At 38.0% G+C, this 11,345-nt stretch overlaps 1 long non-coding RNA gene across 1 annotated transcript; it reads right to left on the bottom strand.

The window, feature by feature from the left end:
• Positions 1-4,167: 4,167 nt before the first annotated feature.
• LOC128786447 (uncharacterized) lies at positions 4,168-11,140 on the bottom strand. The gene is made up of 4 exons (XR_008430295.1): positions 11,056-11,140; positions 10,290-10,398; positions 9,137-9,293; positions 4,168-4,330 (listed from the first exon to the last, which is right to left on the bottom strand). It is a non-coding gene; the product is annotated as an uncharacterized LOC128786447 (long non-coding RNA).
• Between the last annotated feature and the right edge of the window lie 205 nt (positions 11,141-11,345).

Below are 11,345 nucleotides of genomic sequence, written 5' to 3'. Positions count from 1 at the left end.
ATCCCATGGGAAATTACTTTTCAGTACAAGGGTGAACTTTTCAGTCTAAGAGTCATCCTGATCTTCTCAAGTAAAATCTGATCTTCTCAAGTCTTCTTCCTAGTCCAACTACTGCTTAGTCACAAATGCTCCAAGTGACAAATGGAGTCCAGTGCCCCATGCATAGAAGTGATAGAAATATCCTGGGCTGAGTGATTCAGTGTTGACAGATCACAGTGCGGGCAGCTGCACTGTACTGCCTGCAGTGCCTTTTGGATAAGCAGGCTTGATAAACTGATGCTTAAATTTGATGACCATTCATTTAATAACTAGGTGGGGTTCAGAAAATGAATGCTGTCTCTTTTGCAAAAGGGAACACTTTACTTGGGCATGAGCCACGACTGTTGTGGCTAAAGGATGACATTACATATTATTGTACATTTTGTGTTTTCACCACAAGGGAACAGATGAGCATCTGAGCAAACACAAACACAGCTGAAAAATGCAGGCTCTCATTTCAGATGCTTTGAGTGTATTCACTGGGTAAGCATCACAAGCAAGGAAAATCTTCTGCCTTTTCTACCTTACAAGGTTTTCCAGAAGCATGGTGCTGTTTTAATTGTGTGGAGACTCTTATCATAGGAAAAGATTGACATAGATATAGTGAATAATTTTAGGCTGATGTTGAAGTCATCATCTCTTAAATTACTAACAATATTGTCCTTGCAAAATTGCTATGGCTGTTTGTCTTTTTTGTCTCGCTTTTATAGTAGGCTGCCCTTCTCACTTAATTCTGTCGTGCAATAGGTGTTTCCTAATCTTGGCTTTTCAGTAGGGGGAAAAGACTGTTCTCCAGGTGAAGATTTTGTCTTGTAAAAGCACAATGAGCATCATAAACTTATTTGTTGCATAGATAAATTTTTATCAGGCTGGGATTGAATTGATTTTCTGCCATGTAGATGATTGTTTGGGCATTCTTTGCTTTTTTTTTTTTAATATATTTTATTTTATTTTTATGGTACACATTCTCTGAAAATTATCTTCTAGTAATACAGCAGATATAAGAAGAAAAGAGAGATTGAAGGGACATTCTTTATTATCCAAAGGTTAGACTGAATTTAGGATGACTTGTGAAAGCTGCATTTCATGGAAATCTTTTGTGTACACTGATGTATTTAAGAAGGTTTTTCATGGAACAGGTGTCACAGTTTAGGAATGGCATTCCCCAGCTTGGTGATCCCCCTTCCCAGCTCTTCAAAACCACACACCACCCACTCGCTCCCCCTGCTTTCTCCTTCCCCTTTTCCAGACACTCTGGGTCTGGAATTGAGAATTGGAGACACAGAAAGGTGTAAATTGCAGGTTGAGATAAAAACAATTTACTGGAAAGAGCAACAGGGTAAGAAAATGAACACTAACAACAGCAGTATTGATAACAAAAGTGTACTAAAAAAAGAGGATGATTTGCATGTGAAATGGCCACCAAGCCTGACCAGACCTGACACAATGTGGCCACAGCTGGTGGCACCTACTCTGACAGTTTTATCTATCACTCCTGTTCCTGAGTGGAAACCATTCCCCTTCTCAGAAATTACAAGGAGTCCTTTTTCCCTTCTTCTGGTTATGACATAAGATGATATCAAATAACAGAACACCCCCTCCTGCTGATCTGGGCCTGAACTGGGACAGCAGCTCATACACTGTGCCAGTAATAACTTACCAGGTTTTGGTAGGATGTCCAGAAGGCAAAGCCAATACTTGCCAGTAGAAATATGAAGAGTGAACTAGACCATTAAATTCTATTTTCTGTGAAATTTCTGTTTAGGCCACTAGTTGTAGCATTCCTGATAGATTTGGATTGTGCATTTTCTGTTCAGGAGAAAATCTTTTTCTCTTCATGCAGTCTTCAGCACACTTTATTTCCTGCCATGTAATAATGACGCCCTAAAATACCTTATTAATCTGGACTGATACTAATCATTCTCAGAGAGTCATCTCTTTTTCAACCACAAGTAGCAAAGAAAAGACCTTCATTTACTGCTATCATCCTAGTTTAAAGGGGCTTTTAATGTCTTCACAGTTGCTGTGTGAAGACTGTCAGGAATTTTCAAAGCTGTAATATGCTTTATCTTTACTTGTCAAATTGGAAATAAACACACAAATATATTGTAGTGAATTTGTCATGTCTTCTTCAAATAAAACCTTTGTATGTGCTACATTCCCAGCCGCCTTAATCACAACTGTTGGGCAGGCGGTCACTGTGTGCTCTTGCCTGCAACCCTTTTGGAGCATCACACTGTGTCAGTTCACCATGTCCTGGCCAAGGCCATTAGGTCAATTGATGGGACTGCCAGACCTAAAATAAAACAGCCACCCTGCAACTTGGCTTTTGCAGAGAAAACCAAAGCAAAGGCAAATAGTTTTTCTTTTACCTAAAGACTTTAATTTGAGGTGGGAGTCTGGGGAGAGGAGGTAGGGTGGAAGGAGGAAGTGGGGGGACATATGTCCAAATGCCTGGATCTTATTGGCATCTTGCAGCAGGGAGAGCTTCTCTCTTCTTGGCAGGTCTACCCTTTATCTCACTAGAACCAAAGTCCAATGATATTTCAAGCTCACACCACACTACCTCATCTTAATGTTATGCAGATTTTTTTTCTTTTGTTGTAAATGGACTTTGTTTATAGAGATTGCACACACACAAAAACCCTCATTATTATTTCAGATTTCCTTTTTAAATTCCTGCACTGTTGTCCAGAAAACCCTATAGGAACATATGCAAACCTCTGGGCCTTGCTTCAGACCGGCAGTCTGGTTATAAGGTTTGAAAGAAAAGGTTTTTTAAAAACTTCAGTAAACAGTTACTTTAGTTAATAGTCTGAGTTTTGATTATTCACCCCAGTGTGACTTACACTGTTTTTTGAGATGGTTTTACTATTTCCACACTGAAAGCAGGAGGTTATGTTTCTGCTGAGCTCAACAAAAGGTAGATTGTGCACTTGTAGTACAGTTGCTTTGAATAGAATCTGGACCCATATGTTGAAACTGTTCTGGTCTCTAATTAAAGACTAGTATCTCTACACTGCACACTGAGTTATTTTGAGGCAGTGAGAATGCCACAGCAGGGAGTGTACTTGGAGAGTTGGTACTGAAGGCCTTGTTACACCCTGCATTAAAGATATGTGAGTAACTGTGAAAGCTTCAACTTCACCTGAAACTGCTCGTTTCTGCTCTTTCATTCTTTATTTTTTTAAGGATGAAACACCCCCTCCCCCACACAAAACCAACCAAAAAAAACACCAAAAAAAAAAAAAAAAAAAAAAAAGACAAACCTAAACCCCAAAGATTTTCAGTAATTAAATTTTGTGTTGAACAAGTAAAGATCTTCTGGTCTGAATTCCTTACTCTAATAGGCTGCTTCAAGCCTTTAGGTCTCTAATGGGCTAAATAAAAGAAAGACTTTCATAATTACATCCTCCAGAATATTTTCAGTTTGCATCATGTGGAAATGGAACTTTTTTTCCTCTAGGCAGTGAAAGGGAGTCCAGTCAAATCCAGTGCCAAATGCAGAGAATGCAGTGTATTTCATCCCATGTAACTCTAAACATGACAAAGTTTTTGGGTCTCTATCAGATGGCTAATGCTACTTAAGATAAATACAAAGGGATCAAATAATTTGTTTCAATAGTGATGATTATGAAAAAAGACTACATTTAATTTAAAATTTATATTCATCATGATTAAACTAGCAGTCTCTGGCTATAATCAAGTCTTTTGCTGAATAGATCAAAGAATATTTCATTATTTAGCTTTCTAGGAGCAAAATAATCTTTTTACAATATATCTGGCCTTGTTTACATCTTCATTTTGAAAAGCTCAGTCAAAATCGTTACATAAGGCAGGTTGCTCTGTACATGAAGTACTTTGGCTGTTCAGGTTAGGAACAACATGCCATTTTTGGAGGCAGCTGCCCGATCAATGGTGCTTGCTCTGTAGGATCACAGAGCAGTGGTAATGTGTGCCAGATCATCCATTAACAGATTTAAGAGGAAGATCTGCTCCAGTTGCAGATGAAATATATTCCACCTCCTTATGGGGACATCGGGTTCAGACTAATCCTTCAGACACCTTCAAAACACATGACAGTTAAGGATGATTTAGGAAATCTTGAATTTAGTCCTGAGTAGATTATGACAGAGATAGTGACACTAGTAAAAACTACTTTGATCTACTGACCTACTACTGTACTGCTGAATTTCTCACCACTGTAGCCATTGCCTTTGTGGCTTTCCTGTATATCTTCTTCAGCTTTCAGAGCACTTTTTAGCCTGCAGTCTTTAGAAAGCAAGGCCAGCTGAAACATAGAGAAGTCATATATAGGCTTACTTCCTACTTGAAACCAGGATTGGTCATACCTGTACCAAAGTGTCAATGGTTGTTTAATCATTGTTTTGATCTGCATTTTTTAGTAGTTTGTTTGGTGTTTTTTATTACCTTGAACAGTGAGAAAGTTTTCACAATCTCATGCAGATAAGAAGACACAGGAACTGTGTTTTGCATTCCTGTACTTGTCCTTCTAATCCTAGTTCTTTTTCCTTCTTTCATTATTCAGGACATTACACAGTCCTATTAATTATACTTGTCACTCTATTGTACCAAGAGCTTGTGATGAATTTTTATCCACTGCCTCACCAGGCTTCACTTTGTTTATCCCATTCTGCAAATAGAGCCTGCATAATGGGTATTTTATTAAAAAGGATCAAAGTTACCCCACTGTGCAGGTACCTACATTTTCACGTTGTTCCCATTCCTGTTCTACACCTGATGTATTGTCAACACACTTTTCCTGAAGAAACCATTTTTACCAGCCTCTAGATGCTTGATAAAAAGGCTAAATAGTATGTGACAGAGGACTAGTCCTTACAGTTTATATTAAAGACACACACTCAAGGAGTGTCTACTCACTACTATCTTTAAGTTTCTTGGTTTAGAAAATTGTATTTCTTATGAAAGAACTAGCAGAAGATTGCTTATTTTATAGGTGTTTTGCTGTATACCAAAGTTTATGAATTATCCTTAGGAGGCTATGAGAGGTCTGCTCCTGCTTGGAAATGCCACACAATGATAAGAAATCTATCATTTTTAGACAGCCTGAGCTACCTCAATCCTACATATGGATTAAAACATATGTAAAGGAGAAACCACATTTAAAATTAAAATACATTTTTCTTCTTCTAGTTAAAAGGACCAAAGCTTAATCATCCATCTTTGTGAGGATGTTTAACACACTGATACTAATTTTGTCCTTGTGAAAGAAAAATCTGGACTCTACAGTAATAAAAGTGCTCCATCTCTCATCTTCATCATTGCATCTCTAGGTACTCTAATCTGCCAGGAATAATATTGTTGTTTTGGGAGGTTTTTTTGTTTAATTTTTTTTTTAAATTTTAAATTCTGTAGATTATTTCACTTCAGAGTTTTTCAGGCCAACCCTGTGTGCCTCCATCTGCCAACAGCAAGAAATGAAGATTCTATGTTCAGTGATGCAAGTTTATTTTGTTTCATTTATGCAAGTTTATTTTGTTCTCTGCATTTTCACCAGAATTGTTCTGGTTTGAATGCTGTGTTTCTGGGACAGTTGCAAGATGGATTTAGATAGACAAATCAAAGCTGAAGTCCATGATTTTGTATTGTTTTGCTTTATACTTCTCTCTTTTGCCATTTAACTGAAAAATTTGAGCCTGGAAATAGTCAGTCTCTTGTAATATTTAGATTAGGTTGTATTTGGGTTTATTTTTTCATAGAACTCTTCTGGTTTTCCATGACATTACAATAAGCACTGAAAGTGATACTGAATCATTTCTGCTTAAGTCTACAGTAAGGTAATAAAATTCAATTACAGGCAGCCATTCATATAGCTGTGGCTTTTTAACTGTATAAATTTCCCACAACAGCAAATTGTATCTTTCATGACCCATATATTCTTTTAAATGGTTCTGGTTTTCCTTGGCTTGAAAATATTACTTGTTACAGAAGGTACTGTGGTCCCATTTCAGCAAGCTTCTTGTTCTAGGTGTGTGGCAGTTATCAGAGAAATGGATGGCATTTCTCGGAATAAGGCTGCGTGCTGATGCATACTTAAATGTGTTGCTGAATTAGGGCCTCAGGAGACAAGGTCATGCTTAAAGGATTTTCCATTGCAACCTAAATAGTTGATAAACACAATGGTGAGGGAGGAATGTGACTCACTGAACAGCCGTCTGGGCAGATAACTTGAATGCTTAGGAAGAGGGGGGATGGAACTAATAAGCTAATTTGCCAAAAGCTCTTCTTGGGTATCTTCTGTTTGTGAATCATATGTGGAGATCTGAGCTTTGAAAAGATGATTCAGAGAAGATGGTAGTTTTGATGTACCCTGGATGAACTCCCTGGAAATATTTCAAGTCCCGGTTCATGGATTCTCTTGGTGGCAAGTCTATGCAAGAAGAGCAGGGCTAAGAAGTAGCCTGAATTGTAATGAGATTTGTGGAAAGAATACAGCTTTCTTACAGAGAGAAAACAGGAAAAAGAGGGATAAGATCCCAAAATAAGAAATATAGAACCATAGGAACCAAATGTTGAATGACTTAAAACAAAAGTCAACACTGGGCAGCACATCCTTTAGAGCACCCCACCTTGAAGGTATCTCAGGAGCCTTTGGATACTGCCCCAACAGGGCTCAACAGAGCTGGGGTTCTTCCTAGAAAGCTTCCTACTCCTGGCCCTGTCCCAGATGTTTGGCTGAAGCCAAGGGCAGGTCAGCCAGGACTCTCCACCTTCTGGGATCAGGTGCTAAGTTAGAGGACAACTTGACTGAATCCAGTTAAGGGTTCCTCTTTTTGCATTCTGCACAGCCCTGTGAGAGCATTGTCTGACCTGCCAAGGGCACAGGGTACAGTGCACAGGCATCTGCTTTCAAAGACCCTCCAGAAAATAAGCAACTTTTTCCCTGTGCTATTGAGGAGAGCACAACATGCAATTTGTAGGACACATAGGACTATTTTCACTACTTCAATATATCTTGAGTAGAAGAGCAAATACTTTGCTTTGCGCTGCAGAAGTGTGAGTTTTCACCTCATTCATGTGCTAAAAAGGCAGTTCAGCCACAGATTGAGTACCTCTATACATGGAGACAAAATGGAGGCATTGGACATGAGCTCTTCATAATACTTTTCTGTTTATGCTGGGTATAGACACTGCTGTACTAGCCTCAAAAAAAGAGGAGCCAAAGTCTAAATTTACTGAAGGCATCAAAAACATAGTGAAGTAGTAAGCTGACAATACAGCTAGCAGGAACAGTAGAGGTCTCTTTGTAATATTGAAAAAAAACCTTAAAATATAATCATATAAAAATATTCTAGCCTTTTTCATTTCCTCTACCTCGTCACATCTGCCCCAAAGTTTGGATATTCAAAAGGGAATCTAAAAATGGCAGAATTTTTGCAAGCATTAGCAATCCAGAAGAACTTTGCTTTTAGGGGTGATCAGTTCCACCAATGCTTCCCTGAAGACGCAGTACTAACACCTGGGCTGTTTGTTTTGTTTTGTTTTGTTTTGTTTTGTTTTGTTTGTTTAACTGTGCTGGTAAAATAATGATTCAGATATACTTGGATATTTATATAATTTTGTATATATGTAAAATGCACAGACCTTTACTGGAAAATATTACAAATGAGATTCTAGATGTTAAATAGGAAAGGCCAAGCTGAAATGTGAAATCCAGCTTGCATTTACTAGCTTTTGTTGGAAGTATCTGGGACCTCCCAGAGTGAAAGAGTTAGTTAAACATTAGCCATTCAGGTACTAGGGATAGTTAAAAATATCCTGACTGTAATAACTGATGAAGAAACAGCACATTTCAACTGTTGACATATTGCATAACATATGTTAAATAGAGTATTTCATTTTCACAGGTAACTGGAATCACCACTTTTTAATTAAGAGCTTATCTGCTAAACTACTTACTGTGAATATTTTTTCTGTTTCAGGGTACTTTGCTGCTCACATGGTAAATGCATTATACATAATTCTCCTCATTTCTACACCAGTTCTATTTGGAACTACCATTATAATTTCTTGTAAAAAGCTAGACTGTTCCCCTTACAGAGCTATAGATTCTTCTCCCATCTTGTTTTGTCAAAGTGCTCTTAAAATCTTGGAAGTTTATAATGCTTAATTTGTAAAGGTTTTTTTCAACCTGTGCAGACAATTAAATAAATTTATGGTCATAATCTGTTTCTCCTCCTCTTCAAGTAGAGGAGATTCCAGTAGATAGGTTTAAAAAAGAAGGGAAAATAAATGACTGTGCTAAATTTTACTGGCATTTCTTGTCGTCCATTGTAGAACATTCTTCAACCTTATTATTTCTTTGAGCAAGAAATCACCTTTCAACCCAACACAAAGAAGGAGAATAGAGATCTCTGAAAACTTGATGGAACCATAAATTTAGTCTTATGCGAATTCTTGTGATAAAAAGGTCACCAGGTGGCAAATGACTGGTCTGGGGACATATTAGTTTGAGGAGAAGAAAAGTTATGTCCCTGAAAACTTACACTGCCTTGTAATCCAGCTATTTTTAGCTTCCTTAGATAGTTTTATCTCAGGGAAAACATCTACAATGAGAGCTTATATATTATGTAAGGTACCATGAGGATTTGAATGAGCCAGTTGTAATAAACACTTCTATGGGACTTCACATGCTGTTTAACCTGAGTTGCAGCATTTCTCATCAGAAGCAGCTTGATTTTATATGTGAAAAAGGTGACTCTAATGTAAGACCCTTGGGAAAGAACTCATCCTTTCTTTTTCAAATGTGTGTCATTTTGCACTCTGCATGAATAAACTAGAGTTTTTTTACTATGTGAATTGCTGAAAAAAGAAAGGGGGTGGAGTTCAGAAGACAGTAAAAATAAGAAGAAAATTACTTTCTGTGTGCTAAACCCAATTTTATACTTGAAGTCTACTTCTTTCTTTATAAAACTACAAAGGCTCTATTGAAATCATTGTAGAAGCCTGCATTTCAGGGTTGTTTTCAACTGGGTTGGGTTTAGTTTTTTTTCAGTGGAAATGCTTCCAATGCGTCTATCTCAGCGCTGATGCTAGCTCCACACAAATAACTTACTGTCTTTCTGCTCTGCTTTTGATCTGAAGAAAGGGTTGTTTCACACCAAAAGACGCTGACTTCCGTTCTTGGTAATCAGAGTGGAACAGGTGTTCTTTCTTCCCACAGACTGCAGGTGTTCTCCTGGGTAGCTTTTTAAAATCATTTTGATGTCTCCCTGAGTGATGTTCAGACAGCTAAAGTGAGTAATTCTGCAGTTGTCTCTATGTTACCTGGACTGGACTATACTTTGGTTAAACCTGTGTGAATGAAATCATTGATATCATTACAAGGCCTAATTTTTGGTTTTAATACTGCCAAAATCCCTGAATTAAGACACTGTTCCCAACTTATATCAGTTGACACTTTTCCAAGAGCTTTGCTGTAGCAGTAATTTTTTTCTTCTCTGCCTCTATGGAGAGAAGTAAAAGGAGTTTAAAGGCATTACTCCACATTTAGCACTTTCTGTTGAAGGTCTAGCAAGCTGAGCAGAAAACAGGCCTTCATCTTGGCTTATTAAGAAATGTTACTAGGACAGTAATTCTATTTCTGATTTATCAACTTTTTTACTATTCTGTGTATCTATAAGAGGTTATACATGTACCACACGCTGAATATTGTTTTACAATCTACTATATGAAACATGCATCCAAACACACACATAAAAGTTCTACAATAAAGCAAGTTAAATCATTTACTTTGTGTCCTTCCTCGATAGCAAATTTTTATGAGGAGAGACGTACATACATTCTGTTAATAAAGAAGAGGTGTTTACTTGGCAACATGTATTAAGGAAAGAATATGTGACAGTGTGAGATTCAATGGGGAGTGGAGCTTTGTTTTGAAGGATTGCTGCAAATACTTGTACAATCAGAAGCAAATCAGAGATCATAAATAGATACTGATAGATCTTAAGAATTTTCTTAATTTATTTTGAGATGGCACATATTGTTGAAGGATGCTGTGAGAATTTGCAAAATAATTTAAACACTTTTGGGACTGTTTTATAAAACAGACTAATTTTCTTTTAAATGTAGTATTTATAATTTAAAATATCTCATTCAAGGATTAAAGATTTTATAAGGAACAGCAAAATGCAGCAAATGTGACCAAATAATAAAAACCTGTTCAGGACAGATATGTATAGGAAAATCTAATATTGCTGGGTTTTTACCTCAGAATATTGCACTTGAAAAGTCTGGTTGCATAACAGATTGTGTTGTATGCTCTGGTCAGCTGATATCTCCATTCCTCTTCCCCTCTCCTCTCCCTAGCAATGCAAACTACAGAAGATCTAGTCTCAATTATTCTCAATTTTAAGCTGTTTCTTACTTCCCCCAAAATTCTAACTGAGACTCACTGCAGCTGAGGCCTCCTCGAAATCCATGAACTAGGGTGCTCATATCTTATTTTGCTTCCCAACCTAGTTGGGAAGATGTTCACTGATTGTTTATACCATTCTGGTCTCCACAAATGCACAAGGAGGACTAAGTGGTGGAAGCTCCTCTTTAGCTACAAGGTGAGAAAAATCAGGGCAGTCATCTGAGAGGCTGCACATACAGAACAGGACACAGAGACTTTCTAGAGGTGATATTACTATCTCAGATTGTGTTATATACAGCAAAATCTAAATTGGTCCTCATCTTACTGGGATAGGTGTCTGCTTCAGGAGGATTGAAATTTCTCTCTAAACATTATTGATTACATCAAAAGTTTAGAAACAGGTTCAAGTGTAGACATTTGAGCCATCAAAATTTGGAACTGAGTAACCCTCCCAGAATTTACATGTTTTATAAGGTCCATAGCTGAGAGTCAGCCTTTGTCTTCCTATGGCTGTCCTTACAAGGTAATTTTTGAGTCCTTTTTGTCACTATCCTGTGTCTTTTGCTGCAATGAATATTTTGCTATTCAAAAGGTGAAAGAACTTAAAAAGAACCTACTGCAATGCAGCTTTGCATTGTTTTCCCTGGTCCTGGGCAGCTCTGGAGAGCCCGGCAAAGGCGCTGTTTCTCGGCGGGACCTGGGCACCGCTTGTCCTGGGCACTGCTGCGTTCCGCACACGGGTGGCGGGGCTGGCCACGCTCTGTTGCCAGGGTGAGACAAAGAGGGAAGGAATGTCCAATCTGTCCACGTGGTTGGCTGGAGAGCTTTTATTTGTCACGTGGAGCTGCGATGGAGAACTGTGGCTCGCTCCCTAGGGCCACGTGGACAAAATTGCGCTGGGACTTGG

Source organism: Vidua chalybeata, chromosome 3, assembly GCF_026979565.1.
Source record: "Vidua chalybeata isolate OUT-0048 chromosome 3, bVidCha1 merged haplotype, whole genome shotgun sequence".
Classification (NCBI taxonomy): domain Eukaryota; kingdom Metazoa; phylum Chordata; class Aves; order Passeriformes; family Viduidae; genus Vidua; species Vidua chalybeata.
Note: the sequence above shows the minus strand (reverse complement) of the source record. Positions and strands in the feature narration are given on the sequence as shown.